The sequence below is a fragment of the Lissotriton vulgaris genome, chromosome 3_1 (genome assembly GCF_964263255.1).
Source record: "Lissotriton vulgaris chromosome 3_1, aLisVul1.2, whole genome shotgun sequence".
NCBI classification, from domain to species: Eukaryota; Metazoa; Chordata; class Amphibia; order Caudata; family Salamandridae; genus Lissotriton; species Lissotriton vulgaris.
The window spans coordinates 603,142,658-603,167,139 of NC_141689.1; positions in this window are offsets into that span (position 1 = coordinate 603,142,658).

Below are 24,482 nucleotides of genomic sequence, written 5' to 3' on the forward strand. Positions count from 1 at the left end.
AGTCCTCGACGGATCAAGCGGCAATTTTGACCCACCCACCAGCCCCTTATGGCAATGTTTGTTTTGTAATAAAGATTTGCTGAATTAACCCCCTTTTTTTCTTTGTAGAAAAGTAAAGGAATGTTTAGTTGAGAATATGACTGCTGTCTAGAATACTGTTTTTTCTTTTAGGAGTAAACAGTCTTGATACAATTTAGTATGCGGAATGTCTTCCTTCCTTAGTAGGTAAACAACTGTCGTATTTATTTTTTGGTCGGGCGGTAAGGTCATGATCGGTGAGCAGTAATTTCAAGGTCCCTAGAGTGGGGCGCCACCCAATATGGATGGGAGCGCCCGGGGGGAGGCGGCCATTGGCCCCTCCCACTGGGAGGCGGAACCCACTAAGGATGGGTCGCCTAAGGGGAGACGGCCATAGGCCCCTTCCAGGGGAGGAGGCGGCTCTATGCCCCTCCTACAAATTTCCTGGGGCCCGGATATCCGCAACTGCGGATAGAGAGTGTAGGGATGGGGGGGGAGTCCACGCTGTCCTTCCTACAGATACCTCACACGGGAGCTCGGACGTCCTTTAAGATGGCGTCGAGCGGAAAGGGGGGCCCCCAACAAGACAAGGGAAATTGCAGTTGGCAATGAGGGTACAGTCCTCTGCGCATGCGCCATTCAGACCGTGAGGACGACAGTTTTGGTAGTAGGGATCTGACACCGGTTAAGACCTTGCCGTTGGCCCTTAATGCTAGGATGTACAATTTTAATTTAGAATGTATGCATTTGCAGGATGTTAGACTCGGCTAGGAAACCTTTGTATTAGAGATTTGTTAAGGTTAGCCAAAGAACATGTCTTCATCGAAATGTAATAAATGTAAAATTGTACATGATTATAAAACTTTTATTTAATGTTTTAATTTTGTTTCATATTTTAATAAATACGGCCGGGAGGGTGACTCCCTCCCGCCTTCCAAAAGTTCAGAACTGCGTCCGACTTCCCATCCTTGGGGATTGTGTTGGGAGGGGGTGACGGGCAAGCCGGCCATAAGAATGTGTGGGGTACTGGAATTACAAGTGTTGGATCCTATGTATAGATAAAATGCTGGCTTGCCTGCATGTTCCGGTTGACAGTTGCTACTGATTGCCTGTGGGTGAGGTCTGACTAATAAAGCACTTTTAGCATGTTGAGTGTTCCTGAGCTTATGTACACTGGCAATGAGCATAGTACAGACCTCAAAACTACCTGGTAATCCTGGTGCATGCAGACATCCATTTGCATTCCCATGCTTTCTTTACAGATTTCAGACTTCTCCAGGTTTTCTGGCTAAAAGATAATCTCGGGAAAATGAGAGGCCCCGAGTAAACTAAGGGCACTACTGCGTCATAACTAGATATTTCACCCTTTTTGTATAAGGCATCACATATGTTGTATTTAGTTGTGATACCCAAAAGAAATTGTAAAACATAATGAAGGACAACTTGTTCAGACTAGCTATTCTATGATCTAGTTTGTTCAAAAATGCAATTTTGTGGAGCGAACCATATTATTAAAATGAAGGTGGCACCCAGGTTAATTTATATTTTCGCAATGTTGCTGTTGGTTATATGTGCTGATATATGTGCACACTGAAGCAGAAGATTAAGGCATTCATCTAAGGTGACCCAAACCCCAGACAGAAAATGGCAAAGCTCCATGTGTCAGATGAGTTGGGCAGCCTACAGTTGGGTCAGACGAAATATTACTGCATCGCGCAACATTTATTTCAAGTAAAATATGCTACCCATGTGCACTGAAACCTCTCATGACTAGACATAGAAAAAACACTTGTTGCTTCTGAGAATGGTATGGCTATATTAAACATGAAGTGAGCGTGGATCAGCACTAAATTGAATCCTGTCATCTACTACCCAGGGAATACTTATCATAATATTCACAAAAAGTTGGGTCCTCACAGAATGTTACATGTGAGAGCATTGGACTTGGATGACAGTGTGATTGTCATTGATGTCTTCACATTGTTGTGGAAGATATGGAGAGACAAGGACATTGGGGAGATTTGTGAGCTAATGTCTGAGGGCCTCTTTAAATCTTTTGCTTATCTGCACCCAGCCGCGGTCGGTAGGGAGTACCTGCCGGGGCGGTGACGTGTGATGGGGAGGGGCAGGGTGGGGGTTAGTAATGTATGGATAATGGAGGTTTGCAGGTAAGTAAAAATTTAAATAAATCAAACGAATTTCGTTGCGCGCACAAATTGCACTTTGAGATGCAGTGCACGCAACGAAATTCTGGACATATTGACTGTTGACATCTTGTCTCGGAGACCTGTTGACACCATCAATGATGAAGTGGGAGACTTACAAAGAGTTGTATCACAGCTCCATAGATTCATTGTTGAGTATTGTTTCTCACAACCCCCTGCTATGTCCTTGAGGGGTTGGTGGAAACACATGTTACCATGTCTTTACGTCCCAAATTTGCACATAAAAATAACCATGATCAACTTCCCCTTCTGATTATTTTTTAAATAATCACCCTAACCCATTAATAAACTTTATTAATCAGTCATCAGTTAAAGATGACTTCATCTTCTTAGGTAATAGATAATTTGCCTCCATCATCTCTAATTGCTGATATACTCATTCCTTGTAGTCTTCCATTTGCAAATCCTAATGATATTTTCCTCTTTCTCAATTATTATTGCTCTTAGGTCTACATTTATGTCTACTAATTGTACACTTCAACAATTTTAACACGTTAAATTGAATAACTGCATCTGCATCATTATGATTATAATAGGTGTTAAGACTGATTGAAGAACGCCACAATCCATTTTACCTAGCCCTTCTCCCTATTTTCCAAAAATACTTCCTAACTCACTTATCCAGGATCCTACAGTTTCCCATAGTCCTGGTTCCTCCAAAAATCTAACCTCATGAGTCAGAATTTTTATATTACTAATTATTTATGTTAGAATCAATAGCTCCACTGTTTTGAGGTATGTGACTACAACATATCTCAGCCTTAATTACTTTACAAACTCTCCTTCTTTGGCAGAAGAATATCTACAGTAAGATGGTTCTGCATGACCATCGCCCTAATTGCTTCCATCTCTACATTTACTAACTTAAAAATACTCCTGTATCTATAGCAAGCCTATCTATTACTGTAGTCAATCATCTAATTTCCACATCATTCATTGCCACTCTCATTTGAGGAATAATAGTGCTGAAGATATATAAAAGCAACTTGTCCCGAATTTTGTTTCACTTTTCTCAAACTCTTCTCAAAGTAAATGCATCTCCATGATACATTATACATTATAGGAAATCTAGTTCATCCAGTTCTTGGCAGGTTAAAATAAGCAAGCTTCACACAGCCCCAACAGACTTTCCTCATACTGGGCTCTCCTCCAGGCAAAACATTTCAACTAGTTTCATAGGATTTGTGACACGCACTCTCACCTTCAAATTCTACTTTCTTCTTTTTCACAGGAATACACCTTACAATACACATTTCACCTTTTCTTTCTTGCTTCATACTCAATCCAGGGTGTGAACCTGAAAATTTTAATTTTTCTTCATCTCGTATTTCTAGCAATTTTCTATTCTTCTAAAATTCTCTCTATTTTCACTCCTCTTTTATTATCTTCTCTAATATAATCCAGCTCGTCATTACTTAAAAGAAACACAAATAATTTCTTTTCAAGTTAGTATAATGCTTGTTTTGTGCAATAACTCTCAAACAATCACCATTAGTAATTTCTTTATTATTTTCATTAAAATTAGTCAAGTAAAGAGAAAGAAATTCTTCATGGTGAAATATTCAACAAAAACACTACACAATAATGCATACGCATATTTCTAACTGCACATATGTTAAATTCTTCCCTGCCAATGTGAGAATTTAAGTACATATGTAACACTTACATTCTTCATTATATCTGTATTTTCTAATCATTTTACCATACACATTATCCTTAAAACCTCTAATCAAGGGCCCAATTCACAAAGGTAAACTGGGTAGTCCAACTTTAGACCTGAAGTCGACAAGTGCAATTTTCTGCGTAGTATCTTTACGACTGCAGAAAACTCTGCACATAAAAATATAGGAATAGAACAGTCTCTGCAGTCATAAAGATTCTACACCTAAACTACACTTGAAGTTTGTGAATAGAAAATAAATAGTAAGCTTACACTAAAATTGTAAGTTTATATTTGTGACTAAGGTCCATAGAGTTCTAAAATGTACTAGTGTTACTTGTTTAAAATCATCATGATTAGTTCCAACTTCAACATTGCTATTTGTACAATCTGCAACATTTCCCACATGAGTCAGTAAACATATCAACAGGCCAACTAACAGCATTCTCCCTACAGTTTTACAGCAACTACTGTTTCCCATATTCTCGTTGAGACAAAAATCTTTATTGTGGCAAAAATCAAACAGCAACACACATTTTCTTCAAAACAATAATATTTTTCTTTTTTTTATTTCATTAAAAAAATAATCAAAACAAAGATTTTAAGCAAAATCGGTATCCACTTTCTGAGCCTTTTTCAAAAGTTTACATGTTAAATTCAAGTCAATTCTCTCAGGGATTTATTAGAATCAGTAACTTATTTAAGTACTGATACAGAAAATGTTTTATTTCTTTTTATGTCTTTCATCAGAACTGGATATTCAAAGAATCTATTTTACTCTCAAGATTGCGCTTCCCCAGTTTCAGTCTCAGTCTCTGAGCCACTCTCAAACTTGTATCGGCAATGATTCACCAGAGAATAATCCTGTTCGATTTCATCTGCTTCTTATGATACAGTGGCTAAATATACCCACTCAGGCAAGGCATATTGTTGATTTGGCACTCTCCTCCTGGTTGATTTTTTGGCAACTGGTGATTCACTCCCACCAGTTTCTAAATTCAACTGTCTCTCAAAATCTTCACCTCTCTCGGCATTCATGCTGCAAACTTTATCTTTACTTTGAATATTCACATCATCCACTGCTTAAGCTACTCCCACTGCCCTTCTTGTGAGCAGCATGGAACAACTGAGGCACACTTGAAGACTTGATGGTACTACTGGTTGTCAGCATCACTTGATAGGGCCCTTTCCAAATTTTAATAAAAGGATGTCCTTACGAACATGCTTGCGAATTACCACCCAAATTCCAGCATTTACATCTGCAACAGTGCGTATCTTTGTAATCTTCTGTTGCTGCATTCACCTGAAGAGAGACAGATTTCCCCATGGCAATCAGACTATTAAAATAATTCTGAATAATGTCATCAGTTACTGAAACTAGTGCAGCTGATGGTACATATGCAAGTCTCATTGCTCTGCCCATTACGATCTTTAACGGAGATGAACCAGTTTTCCTGGCAAGAGTACTTCTCAAATTCATCAGAAGAAGCGGAGAAGCATTAGGCCACTTTAGTCCAGTTGATGCACACATTTTATTTGACATTTATATGGCGCAGCAAATCATCCCCAAGAGGATCTCTCGGCGCAAGGCAGCACACTAGGAGAACCCTCACCCAGCCCGGCCCCCTAGAACAACCAGGTTTTTAAACTTTTCTTAAAGTGTCCCAGAGTGGAACAGCAGTGCATCCCTTCCGGATCCTATTCCAATGGAAGGGGGCAAGATAAGAAAAAGCATGCCCTCCCATTCTAGATTTATTGATCTCGCAAGGGACTAAAAGATTTTGATTGCTAGATCTCAGCTGGCGACCCGGTACATACGCCCTTACCTTCTTCCTTAGGTATACTGGTCCCAGGCCTTGCCTTGCATTGAATACCAGTACAAGAAGTTTAAAGACTGCTCTCTTCCTAACGGGCAGCCAATGTGGGGCTTGCAGCAAGGGTTGAGACAGGGAACATCTGGGCTTATTCAAAGCCATTCTTGCAGCAGTATTTTGGAATACCTGGAGCCTAGAGAAAAGCTCTTCCCTGGCTCCTATCAAGAGCGCGTTACCATAGTCCAACCTACTCACAATCAGCACCTGGATGAGAGTGTTTCTTGCATTGAAAGGGATTCAAGGAAATACTTTCCTTAGCATTTTCAAGATCCCAAAACATGAGCTTGACGGTGTCTTTACATGCTCTTCAGAAGATAATTACTGTCCATTGGGACTCCCAAATTTCTGACCTGTTTTTGGGGGGAAGGAGAATCCCCCAGTTCAGAGGGCCACCAATATGGTGTCCATAATTTGTCCGCCTTCCCAAGCAGGAGGATCTCCGTTTTATTGGAGTTAAGCTGGAGGCAGCTGTCCCCCATCCAGGCAGCTATGTTCAACATGCAGGTCTTAGACTTTGCTCTAGTGACAGATGGAGCCGATTCTAATGGGATTATCACCTGCGTGTCATCCGCATACGAAATCGTCTCAAAGCCGCAGGATCTTATAATGGCAGACAACAGGGCCACATATATGTTGAACAGGGTAGGGCTTAGGATGGAGCCCAGGGTTACCCCCTTGTCAAGTGGGGTGGTTACTGACATGAATGAGTCTAATTTGACCCGTTGAGATCTATTTGACAGAAACCTTTGCAGCCATGCCAGTGCTTGGCCTTCAACACCAATTTCCTGCAATCTGCAAAGCAGGATGGTATGCAAGATGGTGTCGAAGGCTGCTGACAAGTCAAGAAGCACCAGCATAGTGGGAGTCCCTCTGTCTAGATCATCCAGATACTGTCAGTAACTTCCATCAGGGCCGCCTCCGTACTGTGTCCTGCTTGGAAACCTGATTGGGATGGGTCTAGCATCTGGTTCTGCTCCAGATAGATTGTCAGCTGCTGGTTAATCATCTTCTCCATGACTTTCGAACAGCATGGCAAAAGAGAGGTAGGCCTGTGATTTTTCATCTCTGCTGGATCAGCTGATGTTTTCTTCAAGACAGGTTTAATCAGTGCATTGTCGCATTTATCTGGAAAGATAGCTGTGCCCAGGGAGATGTTACAGACTTCAGTGAGCGAAGGAGTTAAGACGTTGGACAATTCTGCCATGATGAAGGAGAGGCGCAGTCTGACTCTGACCCTGACTTAGTTGCTGCAAGTGCCGCCTTTACTTGCTCCGTGGTAATGGTGGAGAAAGAGTCGAGCTTGGGTAAGGAGGGGTTCCAAATCTTCAGGTTGGGTGCCCTTGAAGCCTCTCCTCCCCCCAGAGAGTCATAGATGTTATCTATCTTTTCTCTGAAATAGGTGGCTATATTATTGCATAGATCTTGCGTATGGGGGACCGCTGCACTACTTACTTTGGGATTAGTGAATTCTTTTAGTATCTTAAACAGTTCCTGTGTGGAATTATTTGCCTCTCTTATCTGCACGCTCAAATGTTCTCTTCTGGCAGTTTTGCAGTGGCCTAGGTATGCTCTGTGTGCCACATTATAAACCAGCTTGTCCTTGGGACATTTAGTTCTCCTCTATTTTCTTTCACGACCCCCTGCATTGGCCCCTCTCCTCTTTAAGTTCTTCCAAATACTACAGCGCAGGGACACGTTTCCTGATTACTTTCACTGCTTTCAGAGGTGCAATGCGGTCCAGGGCAGTCCCGACCGCAACCTCCCATCTTTCCAATGCCTTATTACTGTTTAGCACCCCCTCCGTGGAAGGGGCTAAAAAGGCCCAGCCGAATGCTTCTGGGGTGACTTTCCTCCAAGACCTACGTAAGGCCTTCCTTTCAAGGGGCTTTTTTTCGCCTTCTGGCTGGCTAAAGGAGAATCTTAAGGCCCGGTGGTCAGTCCATGTTAACTCCTGGTGTGTTTCTATAGAAAGGAAGGGGACGTTGGTGAAGATAGAGTCCAGGGTGTGGCTCGCGCGATGCGTAGGCTCAAACACTCTGGAAAGAAGCCCCAATGATTCCATTGGCGATAAAAGGGCCCTGGATTCTATATTCAAGGATTCTTCCAGATGGTGGTTGAAATGCCCCGCTAGCATGAAGCATTCAGATTGTAGGATATAAGGGGCAAGGTTTTCCAGAAGGGAGGAGCAGAACAATTGCTTACTTCCCGGGGGGATGGTACACTACCGCACCCATCCATCTGGTGTCCTTCAAGGACTCTATATGAAACACCTGTAGCTCTATATATGTCGTGAGCACTGTGTCAACAACCTTGATATGGTGGGGAGCCCTTGTTGCTACTGCCACCCCTCCTCCCCGTTTACCTTCCCTGTATAGTCTAGTCACCTTATAATCTTCTGGAAATGCGATCGCTAGTGCTGGGGTTGAAGCCAGGTCTCAGTCAGAAGGAATAGAGCTGGCTTTACTATCCACAAAGAAGGGGAGATGGTCAACTGTATATACAACTCCACCACCCCAAACCCCCTAAGACAATGTATACACACAAAAAGGAGTGGAGAGATCAAATTACACGTGTAAAAACACGAAACAGAAAAAATACATCTGTTTTGAAAAAACACCCTTACTCACACACCGAAGTGCGTGACATGCTTCATCATAGGGTCTGCTTACAAAATGCCCTGGTGTAACCACACTCAGGGCGGAGCATAGGGGAGGGGGTAAAAAAAAAATGAGAGACTACAAGACACAACATATACGGTGATAGATCAGTGAATATAACCCTGTGACTGGGACTAGTGATACGACTAAGTGCAGTTAGTGGGAGTGCTTTAAAACTTGTTTGAGGATACCAATCAAACCTTTATTTATAGGTTCCACAACCAGGATTAAAAGAAATAGGATGGGTCATGTTTAAAAGAGATGATTTAAGTTCTCAAAACACCCCTCCTGGTACTGCTTGTGCCAACATGTTTCTACCGACTTACTGCGCCTCAACGGTCAACCCGGTCTTCTTCAAGACATATGTTGTTCCCAGTCCTGATACTGGCCCAACCGCAATTCGGTCAATGTGCCAAAGTAAACTAATCTCAACAGATCATAATTTGATCGTCACCTGTAGAGGAGGTTCCCAATGACACGGAAAGCAAATACGAGTTTATTAATATTACAATCTTAAAAAGGCGCCCGGCAGGGAGGTCTCCCAAGAACACAACTGTTCCGGAGGAGCGACCTCACACAACTGCATGTTTCCGGATAGCCACGCAGTCTCAGATCTGGCTTTCCCTCTTAAAGGAGGTCCCATAGTTTCCCCGAGTGTTTAGAGATTGACCTGGCATTCACATACAGCTCCTGAAACAGTCCTCTGTATGTTTGGTTACCTGACTTGGGGAGTCCCCCTCATCGCTGATTTACCCCCTGTTCACTGGGGTGCTGAGGCGTTGAAAGGTTGTGAGTTAAGGGCCTTACGTGCTTCCCCGACCACCCACAATTCTTACAATGACCATCTAATTCCTCCCCACTCGCTGACATATCTCCCTGCATCCCTGCCTCATTCCCTGGAGTTGCTCTCTCATCTAGCTAATAAAAGTCATTGTGTCCTAAGGCAGGGAGACAAGAGCAGCACTTCCTGGCAGCTGGCAGCGTTCAGGTGTGGACGGGCACAGACGGGCTTGCCTTTGGCGGGCCAGCAGCGCACCCACTGGGCTCCCATGCCCTCTATGAGCTTTATAGGCCCTCCTAAAAAAGACTAGAACGCCAACTGACCGAAAATGGCTGCTGCTACTGGAGTTTAGACGAGCTAGAAGTCAGCCTCTCTCCACATCAAACGGCCCTTCTAAAGAAGCCACGGTGGACCAGAGAGTTGCCAAATTTAAATGAAGTGAGAAAAATTACCCCAAGTGGTCCATTAAAACAACAATGCCACAGATAAGAACATTTGCTGGTAGCCTGTCGTGCCTAACGGAGTGTCTGCCCACCGCTGCAGCACTCCCACACTCTGTGTGAGCTTTATAATCCCCTCCTGAAAAAGATTAGAACACCAACCGACCAAATTTGGTCGCTGCTACTAGCAGGTAGACGGGGCAGAAGGCAGCCTCTCTCCACATCAAACAGCCCTTCTAAAGAAGCGGTGGTGGATCAGAGAGTTGACAAATTTATCCCGTTTAGTGCTCCCGTCAGCCATTGGCAGACGGGAGCACTACCTCCCTAGTGCGGCTGACGGAGCTCCGCCCACCTAATGGAACACCCGCACTGCGCCAAAATAACGGCCGTAGTTAAGGCGTTAAAAGAAGTGAGAAAAATTCCCCCCCAAGAGCCCAGTTAAACCAACAATGCCACAGGTAAGAAAATGTGCTGGTAGCCTGTCGTGCCTTCCGGAGTGTCTGCCCCCCATTGCAGTGCTCACGCGCCCTGTGTGAGCTTTATAGCCCCCTCCTAAAAAAGACTAGAACGCCAACCGACCAAACATGGCCGCTGCTACTGGCGTGTAGATGGGCTAGAAGGCAGTCTCTCTCCACATCAAATGGCCCTTCTAAAGAAGCCGCGGTGGACCAGAGAGTTGTCAAATTTGAAAGAAGTAAGAAAAATTCACCCCAAGAGCCCCATTAAAACAACATTGCCACAGGTAAGAAAATGCGCTGGTAGCCTGTAGTGCCCACCGGATTGTCTGCCGGTTTAGTTTTGAGAGTGTATTTGTACATTACACTAAACCTCAATGTTAAACCCGGATACCTGGTTGGCTGAGGTAGGTCCCTTCGGCCAAATAGGGACCCGCATTTCCACATCAGGGAAAGGAAGGACACCTTCTGAGATAGCCCGCTCACCCCCTTGGCAGCTTGGTACAAGCAGCCAGGCTTATCTTCAAGGCAAATGTGTGAAGTATTTGCAACTGCGCTCACAGTAACCCAATGATGACATGACAAATAGACTCCACAAGAGTTTGATAAAAACGAGTATAAATGTTATGTAAAAAGATATACGATAAGACTACACAATATAAATCCAAGAGATGAGTATGTGTACTATTTTTCCTGGCCGGTTGTTAGGTCAGTCAGCCCTTGTAAATTCTGGCGATATTAATGAGCTCTTCTAAACATTCCTCTGTAATCCTAATTCCATGTTATGCAGTTCCTAATGCTAAAATCAGGTACTTTGCAATGTAAATATAATGCAATGCGTAACACAACAATCAGGCACTTTACAAGGTAAAAATAATGCAATGCGTACCACAACCACCAGGTAAGTCGTTTTGCAGTAATAAGGCAATGCGTACTACACTAATGAGGTAGATTGTTATGAAGGAATAATGCAATGCGTAATACACTAATCAGGTAGTTCGTTATGCAGAAACAATGCAATGCATCACTCGACAATCAGGTAGTTCGTTATACAGAAATAATGCCATGTGTCATAAACTAATTTGGTATTTCATTATGCAGGAATAATGGCAATGCTTAATACACTAATCAGGTACTTCGTTATGCAGAAATGATGCAATGTGTAATACGACAATTAGGTACTCCATTATACAGAAATAGAATAATCTGTAATACACTCCGGCACCGATCACAGTGACTTAGGTGGTCTCTCCGCCACTCGTGCTGACTCGCAGGTAGCTTCTGTCTATAGTTGCCCCCACACAGATATGATATAACACATAAAGTGCAGCAGCACACTCTGGTCCCGGTACGGCCACTCCCTTGGCAATAAGGACCGCGATTATGGGTGGGAGGAATTTGCGTAATTGCGGTATGCAAATCCCTGCGAAACTGTAAAAAATTCAGTGAACACGCAATTCTGCGTGTTCGCGGAGCTTTTTTCCTGTTCGCAATCGCTGTTTGCATGCTCGGGGACAATATCTAGCCAACACGCATTTTGAGAACATAAACAAGCAAAACATTTCACGGAACGCAGATTTTTGGGCAATTTCGCGTTCTCCACGGTATGCAAAATTACTCAAATTCCGCAAAGTCCGCGAGCCGAACAGAATTTACCGCCCAGGCCTAACCGCGATACGAGCCAAAGCAGAGGCTCACGCTGCTGAAATGAGATAGAGGCCGAGAGCATCTCCCTCCGAGCTGGCGCCCCGACGCAGGAGTCGACACACATTACCTGGGGGGCCAGAACTCACTCGCCTCTCCTCTTACAAGAACTTGGGCCTCCAATGCAATCTTATGGAATTGGCAACAGCGGGCTTGGACCGGCAACTCAGCTCCTCCAGCGCTGTTGGTCTGGGACGCTACTGCAACGAAGATCTCAGGCTGCAACAGGGCACACGCACACAGCGTTGCTGAGACTCACTTGAGCTTTGGGTGCACGATCATCAGGTACTCCACGCAAAGGTCTCAGGCTGCACGATGAACATGCATGCAGCATCACTAAGACTTACTTGGATTCTGGGTGCACGATAACAAGGCAAGCCTCACGAAGGTCTCACACTGCCCAGCGCCGATGAGACTCAGTTGGGTTCCGGTGCACACGATAACTGGGCAATCCTCACAAAAGGTTCCGGCTTCAAAAAGTACATGCCCACAGCATCGCTGATCCTCATTTGGACTCCAGGTGCCCACAATCACAGGGTACTTCTTACGAGGGTCTCAGGCTGCAACAAGCACGTACACACAGAGCTGCTGTGACTCTTCTGGAAACCTTTGTGTTCCTAAGTTTCACAACAGGGAGGCAGCTCACCTCAGGCCCTTGGGGATAAGTTACTTCAGGACACAGCACAGCTAAGTCCTTTCAAGCAGGGGGACACAGCACACAGCAAAGTCTCTTTAGCCTTTCCTTGGTTAAAACAGCAAACTGCAGGCCAGCCCCAGAACACTCAGCAAAGGTCAGTACTTTCCTTCAGTCTATACAGTTATTTCTTCCTTGGCAAAGGTTGCTCTTGACCATGAAGTTGCTACAGTCTTATTCAATCTTGATCTAGCCATTCTACAAAGTTTAGGGGCTTCAGCTCTCTTAGTTATACCCCTCAATGGCTTTGAAGACTTTGTGTAGGGGGCACTGACCTGTTCAAACCGTCTGGGTGCCCCCTTGCCAGTGACACCTTCTTCCTTTGATTAGTGGGGGCCAAGATTCTCAATCACTCAGCCTTTTCACCTCTAAGGGGTACTCGTCCCCCTACAATACAGAGGCAGGTCAGCCTGTTGCTGTCTCACCTCCTCCCCTGGGTCAAGACATTCCCCAGATCCTATCGCTTTCAAATCGACAACCAGGCAGAGACACATAGAATTGTTCGAGCACAAAAACCCAGCTGCTTCTAAAAGAGGTTCTTAGAAACATACAATGCAAAAACCACCCTCATAGGAAGATGTGTTAATACATCGTGAGTTCAGGCGTACTAAACATCACCTCTCCATTTTAAGCCTTTGGGAAGATAGGCTGGAAAACATATTACACAGCCTCCTCATTCGATTATATGGGCAAGATGTCCGTTCAACAGTGGAAAACACAATGGAGATTATTTCACTGTCAGGACATGGTACATACCTTAGTACATGTCCTACCTTTCACATGTACTACCCCTGCCCAGGGGGTACCCTGGACCTACAATAGGGGTGTCTGATGTGCATAGAAAGGGAAGGGTAAGGTCTGGTAAGTGAGTGCACTTGTCAGAACAACATGGCAGTTTAACAAACTGCGCACAGGCACTGCAATGGCAGGCCTGAGTTTCCTTTTTAAGTCTACTTGGGTGGGTGGCACAATTAGTGCTACAGACCCACTAGTCCCAGTGCGACAAGAGCATATAATTACACACAAAGTAATAAAGCTAGTAAACAAAGATTCAATGCCTCTATAATGTTTTAATCACATTATAGGAGAAAGTGCAAGACTGTATATTCATCAAAGCATACACATTTATAACGGTATTGGTGCCCCTGAGGGTGGAGGGGGAGTGGTATGGTGAGGTATAGTGAGGGGAAGGATAGGTGACAATAAAAGCGTGATATTGATCAGATAGTAAAAGCAAACAAGTCAAATGCTCAGTAGTACATAAGATAAACCATAGTTATAATGTTAGCAAAACACATGCCCCAATGTCCAGTTAATGAGAAATTGGTGGGTTGATTAGGGCTGTTGTAAGGTAAGGGTGGGTGTCGACGTTTCGACCCTGGAAAGCAGGATATATTCAAATTCCTTGCACACGGGTCTTCTTCAGGACGGGCAGTAAGTTAGGGGCAGCCAACCTGATATTTAGAAATGGAGATTTATTTAGTTAAATTCTGAATAAGAAATATATTCAAAGTAGGACTAGGTAGGTAGGGTACATCGACATACCTGGGTATGTCCAGTGGGGAATTCGAGTTGATCCAAAGAAAGGTCCTTATAATTAATACGAAGGCCTAAGAAAAATCAAACATAACCTTTTTTTAAAAATTAATTATATAGTATAATTACCAAGGCCAATAGAGGAAAAGCCAATGGACTTACTAAGGCCAAGTTCGGGTTCCTCGAAAGGTCAGAAATAGCTGGATGAAGAACCACTCGAACCATCTATCAAAAGAAGAACATCACTTAGGATTGGACCCCCGATTTATAAAAAGAGGGTAATTTGTGAATCAGGATTACAGCGGAGCTTACCGACTGGATTGTAAATCCGCTCGTTTACACTTTAGGCAGGTTTCTTGATTAGATCCAATTTGGGATGTCTAAAAAATATAAAACCACGATCGAGTGTCAGATTTATTAAATTCTAAATTCAGGGGTTAGCGCGGGACAATGGAACTGAGTTACGCGAGCAGTCTGGAGAGTTTGTAGGCTTACCGGTCGAGTGGCTTGTAAATCCGCTCGTTTACACTTGAGTCAGGTTACTTGATTAGATCCACTTGGGGTGTCTAAAGAATAGAAAACCACGATCGAGTGTTAGAATTGTTGAAATCCCAAGTTCAAGAGTTAGCGCGGAACAATGGAACAGAGTTACGCGAGCAGCCTGGAGAGTGTGTAGGCTTACCGGTCGGCTTTACGCTCGGCGTCTAATTCGGGTTCCTCGAGGCGAAAGAGCTTCCTGAAACTACGGTTGTTATGGTAACCTAGTCACATGGGATAGTTAGCGAAGAAAGACTACGAGAGTCACCCGTTGCCATAATAGCGTAATCGGGTGGCTTAGTAGAAAGTTGTGCGTATTACTCCAGAGGGTAAATAAAATCACCTAATTAAATTATATTAATAATCTGGGTGATATAGACCTAGAAGAGTAACTTTGGAATCATAAGGTTAGGCAGGAACCGATCGAATGGGTGACGTTGGTGACAGTGATCATTGACCAACTATAATTGATAACCATTAACCGCAGCGTCATTCACAGAATGGAAAGGCAATGTAATTATGGTAGAACAATCGGTGATAGATGTAGGCATCAGTTCACATACATACAACATAAAAATAAGGGAATCTCATCATTATTAACACATAACTGCGTACCTATGCCAAGATGGTAAAGCAGTATATTTACATTTAGCCAGATGATGGATACATACATATTGTGTCAGTATCAACCAAGATACGGTGTCAGCCAGTAAGCAACAGATAGGCCATAGTCAATGTTCTGCGTACCTGTCCCATGACGGTATAGGCAGTTGCAGTTGGTAAATAAACTGAGTAGTACAGTAATTTAGAAATCAGTAGCATACATTACGTTAAGGTAGCAAGTTGCGAAAAGGAGCTATCGTGTTCATTGAGACCTGTGTTTATAGAGTCAAAAAAGAACATCCATTTAAGTTCCCTTATGTTGAGTATGTTGGATATGTTCCCACCCCTGGGGCCAAGGTTGATTTTCTCAATTACTAGCCATTTAAGACTATCTGGTGTATGTTGTGCTACTCTGAAGTGATCAACTAAAGGAGCACCAGACACCTCACATCTGATGCGACTCATATGTTGCAAAACTCTTTGCTTGATTTTCTGTTGGGTTTGTCCAATGTAAATGAGGTTGCAAGGGCATGTAATCGCATATATCACAGTTGAGGTGTTACAGTTGCTGAGAGATTTTAGTTGGATTTTCTTTTGGTTGTGTATGAATTCTTTCGTTTGCATGCAGTTATCACAGGCTTTGCATTGGCCACATTTGAAATGGCCGATAATCGGCTCAAGGTTCCACAGAGATCTAATGGTCGGATCTGCCTTGGATGGAAGAAGCGAGCGTACTACATAATCTTTCACACTTCTGGATTTTTTGAAAGCATGTAATGGGGTGTCGGGATGCTGTATGTCGTCTGCAACCAGTTGCCAATGTTGATTCACAATCTTCTTAATCAGGTTGCTCTTGGTAGAGAAGGTCGTCACACAGACAATCCTGTCCTGTTGATTATCCGCTGGGTCTTTGGTCTTTAAGAGTTCCTCACGGGGATAGAACCACGCACGTTTCTTAGCTTTAGTCACCAGTCGTTTGGGGTAGCCTCGGGTTTTCAAACGTTCTGCAAATTCTTCCGATTGCTGGAAGTAATGTTCTTTGGAAGAACAGTTTCTCCGAATCCGTAAAAATTGACCGAATGGGAGGTTGTCACGGAGGGCACGTGGATGGTGACTACTATATTGAAGTAGGGAGTTTCTCTCCGCCGGTTTTCTGTACAGAGTGGTTTGAAGTTGGCCCTGATGGTGATAGATTGTAATGTCCAGGAAATCGATACTTTGATTGTTGGATTGTATAGTAAATTTAAGATAAGGTGATTGCTGATTTAACCATAAATAAAAATCATTTAGAGAGGTCGAATCTCCATTCCACAATATTAAAATGTCGTCTATGTAACGAACCCAAATGTTAAGATGGTTGTTGAAAGGATTGTTGGCATCGAGTATGTTGTTGACTTCAAAAGCGGCCATATATAGAATGGCTACATCCGGGGCAAAGGGAGCCCCCATTGCCACGCCCTGTATTTGAAGAAAGAAATCATTTTTGAAGGTGAAAAAATTTTTGGTCATTGCGACCCGAAGTAATGAAATGATGAACTCAGAAGGCACCTGCTTGGGTGCTGGTCTGGATTCCAGGTACCTCATGATGACTGTTAATGCTTCCTCTTGGGGGATGGAGGTATACAGGGATACCACGTCACAGGTAACCAATAATTGCTGTGTAGGGTCAAACGGTAATCCTTCAACTAGGTTTATGGTTTGGGGAGTATCTCTTAGGTATGTCTGGGTAGCCTCCGCCAGTGGTTTTAGGAAAAAGTCAATATATCTTCCCAATGGTTCTAGAATAGAGCCACAACCCGATACAATCGGACGTCCAGGAGGGTTGGCCATGTCCTTATGTATTTTGGGGAGAGTATATATCGTGGCTAAACGTGGGTACGGCTGGTTGAGATAGTCAAATTCATGTTTTGATAGGAATCCAAGATCTAATCCAAGCTGTGTGATTTCCAGGATTTCACGTGCTATTGCTTGTGAGGGATCCGAGCGAAGTTTCTGGTAGCTAACGCCATCCATCAATTGCCGTTGAATCTCAGACTCATATTTCTGAGTATCTTGAATTACAATGGCACCACCTTTATCAGCTGGTTTGATCACCACTTCCGGGTTGTTGGCCAGTGACTGAAGAGAATCCTTTTCAATCTTACTTGTATTGTACCTGGTGTAGGTCTGGTTCATTAAGGTAGCATTCACGTCCCTCCATACAACTGCCTCATACGCCAGAATTTTATTGGTCATGGTGAAGGACGGTGGGACAAACGTGGAGGAAGGTCTCAGGCCAGTACAAGATGGATTTTTGTAAGGCCCAGCATTTCTGAAAAAGTATTTCAGTCTTACTTTCCGGAAAAATTTAAATAGTTCAGTGCGAACTGTAAATGAGTCTGGTTTGTTGGTTGGGACATATGACAATCCCTTGCTTAATGCACGTGTTTCTGATTCATTCAAGATGTAATTGGAAATGTTCACCACAGGGTTCATAGTGGATGTCTGATTCACCAGCGATAAGTTTTGTTCCGAGTTGTTCTCTCCCCGTGCTGCTCCTGCTGGAAATGAACCTGTTTGGATGTTTGACCACGTCCGGTGTCCCAGTTGGTGTTGCTCTGATTCTGGCCACGGGGTTGGCCTCTGTTGGAGAAATTGCCTCTGCCTCTCGGGGGGCGCCATGGTGCGGGTCGCTGGCCTAAAAAAGGTTGGTACTGTGGTGACTGATAACTGTAGTCAGGGTAGTTGTATTGCCGATTCGGACCAGCGAATTCCTGTTCCCCTTCGGAACTATATGAGGAGTCAGAGAAGGTTGTGTAGTTTCGTCTACCGCGGAAACTGCCTCGCCCTCTGTTAGTAAATCTACCTTGTTGGTCCTGTTTATAGTAGTCGTCTTGCAGGTAGGGGTAGGTCTTCTTTTTGTCGTACAGTCTTATGTCCCTAGCGAGTTTCTCTAGTTTGCGATTCTGAGTAGTAAGGTCAAAATCCTTTAGAGTGGCTTCCAGATTGTTTAAAGTGTCTTTTGCTCCTTCCAGATTAGCATCTGCGGCGATCTCCGCACGTAGTGATTTAATTTCACCGGTCAGTACCTGGATTTGCTGGGCAGCTGTCTCTATCCCAAGCACCATCCAGTGGCGAGAGCAATTGTTCGATATGTGACTAAACCCTTCCCTGAATTTGGGAACTTCAACAAAGATCGCGGGTTCGATTTTTATTTGTAGGCCAATCGGGATAATGTTCTCCTTGAGATATTTGGTGAGCAGGTGCCCGTGCCAGCGGGTGCGAATTAATTTCTTTTCAAGGCGTTCTAGCCGTTGAATCTTATCCTTAAGGCTGAAGTCTAGAGTTGGTACATCAGTCGTCAAAAAATTGTTGCTGGGATCCTCAAGAAGTTTGTCAATATAGTCTTCAGAGTATGATAACAGTTCACGTTCAACCATAGTTATATAAATTCCCTACCATTTAGAAATTAATTCCAGAAAAAGAAAACCTCGCAGACAGCGTCTGCACGAAGTGCGTTAAGTAAGAACAGGGTTAACCCATAAAGTCGCTGGGACCTGGGTAGCTAGCGTTGAGAGTAAGGGGTCCCAGTGAGACAAGAGCATATAATTACACACAAAGTAATAAAGCTAGTAAACAAAGATTCAATGCCTCTATAATGTTTTAATCACATTATAGGAGAAAGTGCAAGACTGTATATTCATCAAAGCATACACATTTATAACGGTATTGGTGCCCCTGAGGGTGGAGGGGGAGTGGTATGGTGAGGTATAGTGAGGGGAAGGATAGGTGACAATAAAAGCGTGATATTGATCAGATAGTAAAAGCAAACAAGTCAAATGCTCAGTAGTACATAAGATAAACCATAGTTATAATGTTAGCAAAACACATGCCCCAATGTCCAGTTAATGAGAAATTGGTGGGTTGATTAGGGCTGTTGTAAGGTAAGGGTGGGTGTCGACGTTTCGACCCTGGAAAGCAGGATATATTCAAATTCCTTGCACACGGGTCTTCTTCAGGACGGGCAGTAAGAAATATATTCAAAGTAGGACTAGGTAGGTAGGGTACATCGACATACCTGGGTATGTCCAGTGGGGAATTCGAGTTGATCCAAAGAAAGGTCCTTATAATTAATACGAAGGCCTAAGAAAAATCAAACATAACCTTTTTTTTTTTTTTTTTTATATATAATTAATTTTTAAAAAAAAAGGTTATGTTTGATTTTTCTTAGGCCTTCGTATTAATTATAAGGACCTTTCTTTGGATCAACTCGAATTCCCCACTGGACATACCCAGGTATGTCGATGTACCCTACCTACCTAGTCCTACTTTGAATATATTTCTTATTCAGAATTTAACTAAATAAATCTCCATTTCTAAATATCAGGTTGGCTGCCCCTAACTTACTGCCCGTCCTGAAGAAGACCCGTGTGCAAGGAATTTGAATATATCCTGCTTTCCAGGGTCGAAACGTCGACACCCACCCTTACCTTACAACAGCCCTAATCAACCCACCAATTTCTCATTAACTGGACATTGGGGCATGTGTTTTGCTAACATTATAACTATGGTTTATCTTATGTACTACTGAGCATTTGACTTGTTTGCTTTTACTATCTGATCAATATCACGCTTTTATTGTCACCTATCCTTCCCCTCACTATACCTCACCATACCACTCCCCCTCCACCCTCAGGGGCACCAATACCGTTATAAATGTGTATGCTTTGATGAATATACAGTCTTGCACTTTCTCCTATAATGTGATTAAAACATTATAGAGGCATTGAATCTTTGTTTACTAGCTTTATTACTTTGTGTGTAATTATATGCTCTTGTCTCACTGGGACCCCTTACTCTCAACGCTAGCTACCCAGGTCCCAGCGACTTTATGGGTTAACCCTGTTCTTACTTAACACAGACCCACTAGTAGCATTTGCATTACCAGCCCTGGCACATATAGTGCTCTTTACTAGCGACTTTACTAGTAAGGCAAACATACCAATTATAGACAACAAATTACCATTGCACTTTATACAGGGAGCACTTGCACTTTGACACTGTTTAGCAGTGGCAAAGTGCCCAAAGCATCTAAGTCGGCAACACAAGATCTATCACAGCACAAACATAGAGGAGGAAGGGGCAAAAAGTCAGGGATAATCACACCAAGAAATACCAGGTCTAACATTCAAGGTTTGTGGTTGATAACTACAATGAAGTTTCTGATTGAGCTCAAAAGCTGTGCATATTATCTGGAACACATCATTTTTGAAGAGAGTGCCACAATCAGTCTCAATTGACATTGGGGGGCCAGTTGGGAGGCTGAATCTAGGAATCAATTTTCTTAGCAACTATTTAGCAACTGTAAGGCTATCCATTCTCCTTGTGGGTAATGCTTCCACTCATTTGGAGTTCAAGCAAACAGTTGTTTAGACATATTTCAAGCCATTACAATGTGGCATCTCCATTACCTGCAATCTCTTAAATCTTGTGCCTTCAGATTTGTATGTGATTCATGATCGTAACAGTTTCTTACCCTGATTATTTATATTGCATATCAAATAAAAACTGCACACATCTTCAGCAACAATGTTGAAATCCAGTTTTTCCCCCAGTATTTTTTTTAATAATCCTAACCAAACTATCTCTCCTTGTATGAGTCTGGTATGTCAACATTTACACATGAGCTGCAACATTGAATCCAGTAAAACATATTTTTACTCTGAATTTTCAAACAAATCCTGCTGATTATTCTGTAGCCCGATTTCTCTAACTTTCTTTTCTCATTTTCAGGAACATCCTCCGGAAGGCCTTTTTATTCACTGAAGGATGTTTGCTTTGAATCAAGAAACAATCCAGGTTATTTAAACTCTGTATACTATCACCTGCAATTTCATAATTTCCATTTTCCTGAATAATTGATTCTTCATATAGGGCACAGTATCTTGCCATATGCTCCCCATTTCTGTTTCCCAACCATATCACTGCCAACGTTATGGCTGTGCACTTAACATAGCTCCTTCTTTTTATTGCAGTTTTGCTCCTAATAAGTCTAATATATGCATACTGTTTTTGATTGGTGCTCCTGAGGATGTAATCAATTCCCTTCATGATCATAGTTTTGAATGATCATGAACAACATTAAAACCATACTGCCTATCTGTGTAGATTGTCGCATTCACATTTTCATAAAGGCAGCAAGCTCTTGTAGAAGGTAATCAACACTGATGTCACATTTGTAAGGCGGAAACTTCAAGCGTCTCTGAGGACAGAGCATACTGCATAAGCAGCTTTCAGTCCTCAATACTGGTCTCTCAAACAAGAATCATCAACAAATAATGTCAGGTCAGCCATTTCCAAAGGAGCCTCTACTGTGTATGGTCTTGGTTTTGTGCATATTTCAGACACTTGAATACAATCCTGATCTAATTCATCATTTTTTATCCTCCTGTCACCTGTATTCTTATCTGAAATTGAAAGCAGTGTTGCTGGATTTAGGAGATTAGATCTTCGAATTGAAATATTTTCTGCTGAAAGTTTCATTTGATCATAACCAGTCAATCTACTGTTTATGTGCTTAGTCCTTGCCCTTATTAAAATATTCTCAACGGAATGAGGGACATATACAATGAAAGTATAGTCCATCACAATTCCTTCACTTTGTTCAATTGTCAAACAAACTGCTGCAACTGATTTCAACAATCTGGAATACTTACAGCTACTGTATCCAATACAGGAGAAATGTATATGCTTTTGAGTTAGAATTGAAAGTGCACATCCATCTTTTTCATGGCAGAATAGGAAAAACATCAAATTGTAATCCGACATCCTCTAAGGGCACGACACAAATTCTCTTTCAATTTCTTAAATATATCAAGACACTTATTATCAAATGGTACTGGGCCCTGTACATTACATGTAAAAGGTGTTGCAATTAAGAAAAAAATTGAAATCCACTGGCTACAAGACCCAACAGTTCAAAGAAACCTCCAAACCTCCCTCTGGGTGGTGGGTCAACTCAATGTCAGAGTTGCCAAAACACATTATTATTTGCTCACACTCTTTTGAAATCAGTGTCCAAGGTAAATGACTTCTCTTTTACCATACTAGATTATAGTCGATGATACTTTATTACTATTTTCAGCTAGATGGTTCAACAGAGCAATCATATCCTATTTACAGTACTCTTTCCTTTTAGATGCAATTAGTAATTCATCAACATATTGCACTAAGTCTGAGATACATGGGAATTTTAAAATCTCTAAATCCTTCATCAGTATTTAAGAGAACATTGGAAGACTTTAGTTTTGTTGTAATATTATTATTAATATTTTAAGATTTTATATAGAGCTTAGCTGCCAAACAGGGTTTCCCAGTGGTAGACAGGGGTAGGTCACGATCCAGAAAAAAAGTAAAAACAAATGAGATTCAAAACAGTCATGTTTTAAGACTTTTGCAGAAGGTGGTCAAAGATTGATAGCTTCTCAGTGAATCTGGCAGCGTGTTCCAGAGCTTAAGACCCAGATAACAAAAACAGTGACCACCCTGGTGGACATTTTTAAATCTGGGGACCTTACAAATGTTCCAGTTGCTAGACTGAAGAGAGCGACTGGGGCAGCTACATTTTACTAACTGTTGCAGAGTGTTGACCTGCATTCAACATTGCTTCATGCATGAGGCATAGGGCTTTGAATTGTATGTGCTTTTCCACCAGGGGCTAATGGAGATTGCAAAAAAGGTTAGACACAGAGGAATGCTTGGAGATATGAAACAATAGCTTGGTAGCTGGGTTCTGAATCACTTGTACATGTTTAATTAAGGATTTGCCAGCCCCAGATACAGAAGATTCCCATAATCCAACTATATAGAATCAAGGCCTTGATAACCGTCTGTTAAGCTGAAAAGGGGAGCATCAAAAACTTTTTTTAGCCACTTTAGAACTACGAAGCAGGTGGAGGCTACCATGGAGATTTGGATTTTCATGCACAATTATTCTTCTAACAAGAAGTTGAGGTTATATATCTTATAGGTTGCATAGGACAGACCCCAATTATATCAGTCCACTGGTGAGGGCCCCACAGTAAGAGATTCTTACTCACCAACATAACCTCAGACTTGTCCCCATTTTGTTGAGCTTACACCTTGACACTGCTGAATTTGTTTTGTTTCTTTTCTTTGCTGCTAACCCCCAACTCCCTCTTGAACAAACCAAAGCATCAAGGATGGTAACTCTTGAACACTCTAATTTATCCACAAGGGAAAAGGGGAAGTGGAGTGAGAAACACAAAAAGACACAGGAGCTCTTCAGATCCAATGATGTCTCTCAGATAAGTGTGCCGGGCCTTTTAAATGTTTACTGCTGTACAAATGTTACAAGACATCAATACAATGTTTTGTCAATGAACTCTTTCCAAATATTTGTTGTTATCTAGCGAAACATACCGTTTGATTTTTCAGCCCTTGCTAACACTTCTACAACAATCTTTAAACTCTTTCTTCTTGGAAAGCCTTGAACAAAAACAAGTATTCATGAAATACAATTCTTTGACTGTTCTTCCTATCTCTAAAATTAGTGTGTTAGTACTAACTTCGAACTTGAATTAACAACTTGACATACCTGGATTGCTGTAGTTTACAGCTGGATTTGGGAGTCTGGTCTGAAACGATAATTAGAAGAAAACAAGAAACCAAAGAAAAACACTGCACCCTAAAGATGCCTTTCACCTTGTTTTAAACAATTCTTGTTTGTAATTCACAGCCCTTGTTTTTATCAATGCTTGTTTAAAATTCTCAGCATCCATTCCATGAACATACCCTATACAATGTCATGGTGAAACACCTTGTTGTTCTGTAAATCTGTATACCAATTACACATCTAGTTATACAATGAAATCACAATAGTCTTTTTGCAGGAGCCAATGCTTTTTGTTCATAAGTTCGTAGCAAGTTCCAAAGCTTATTTGACCAAAGTTCCAAATTCCCTTAACGAATTCAAAGTCTAATTTAACTAGTTCTTATCGCCGGGAATTAGATATAAGGTTTGTTGTTGATTTTTTACTGATTCTGTACTCTGTTCTTTGTATTTTCAGGGATACGAGGGGTTAAATGCACCTACTTGGCTGCCGGACCGGAGATGACGTACAGGATAGGAAGCTGAGGGGATGAGGTCCGATCAGGAAGAGGTAACCTTCATGGGATGCCAGGAACAGAAGGCAGAAAGCAGGCCCCGACCGGGAACTTCATCAAAGGTAGGATCGGGGAAGAGAAAAGGGAGAAGGGAGGCAATTGCGGAGGGAAGGAAGGAGAGAGGAGGGGAGGC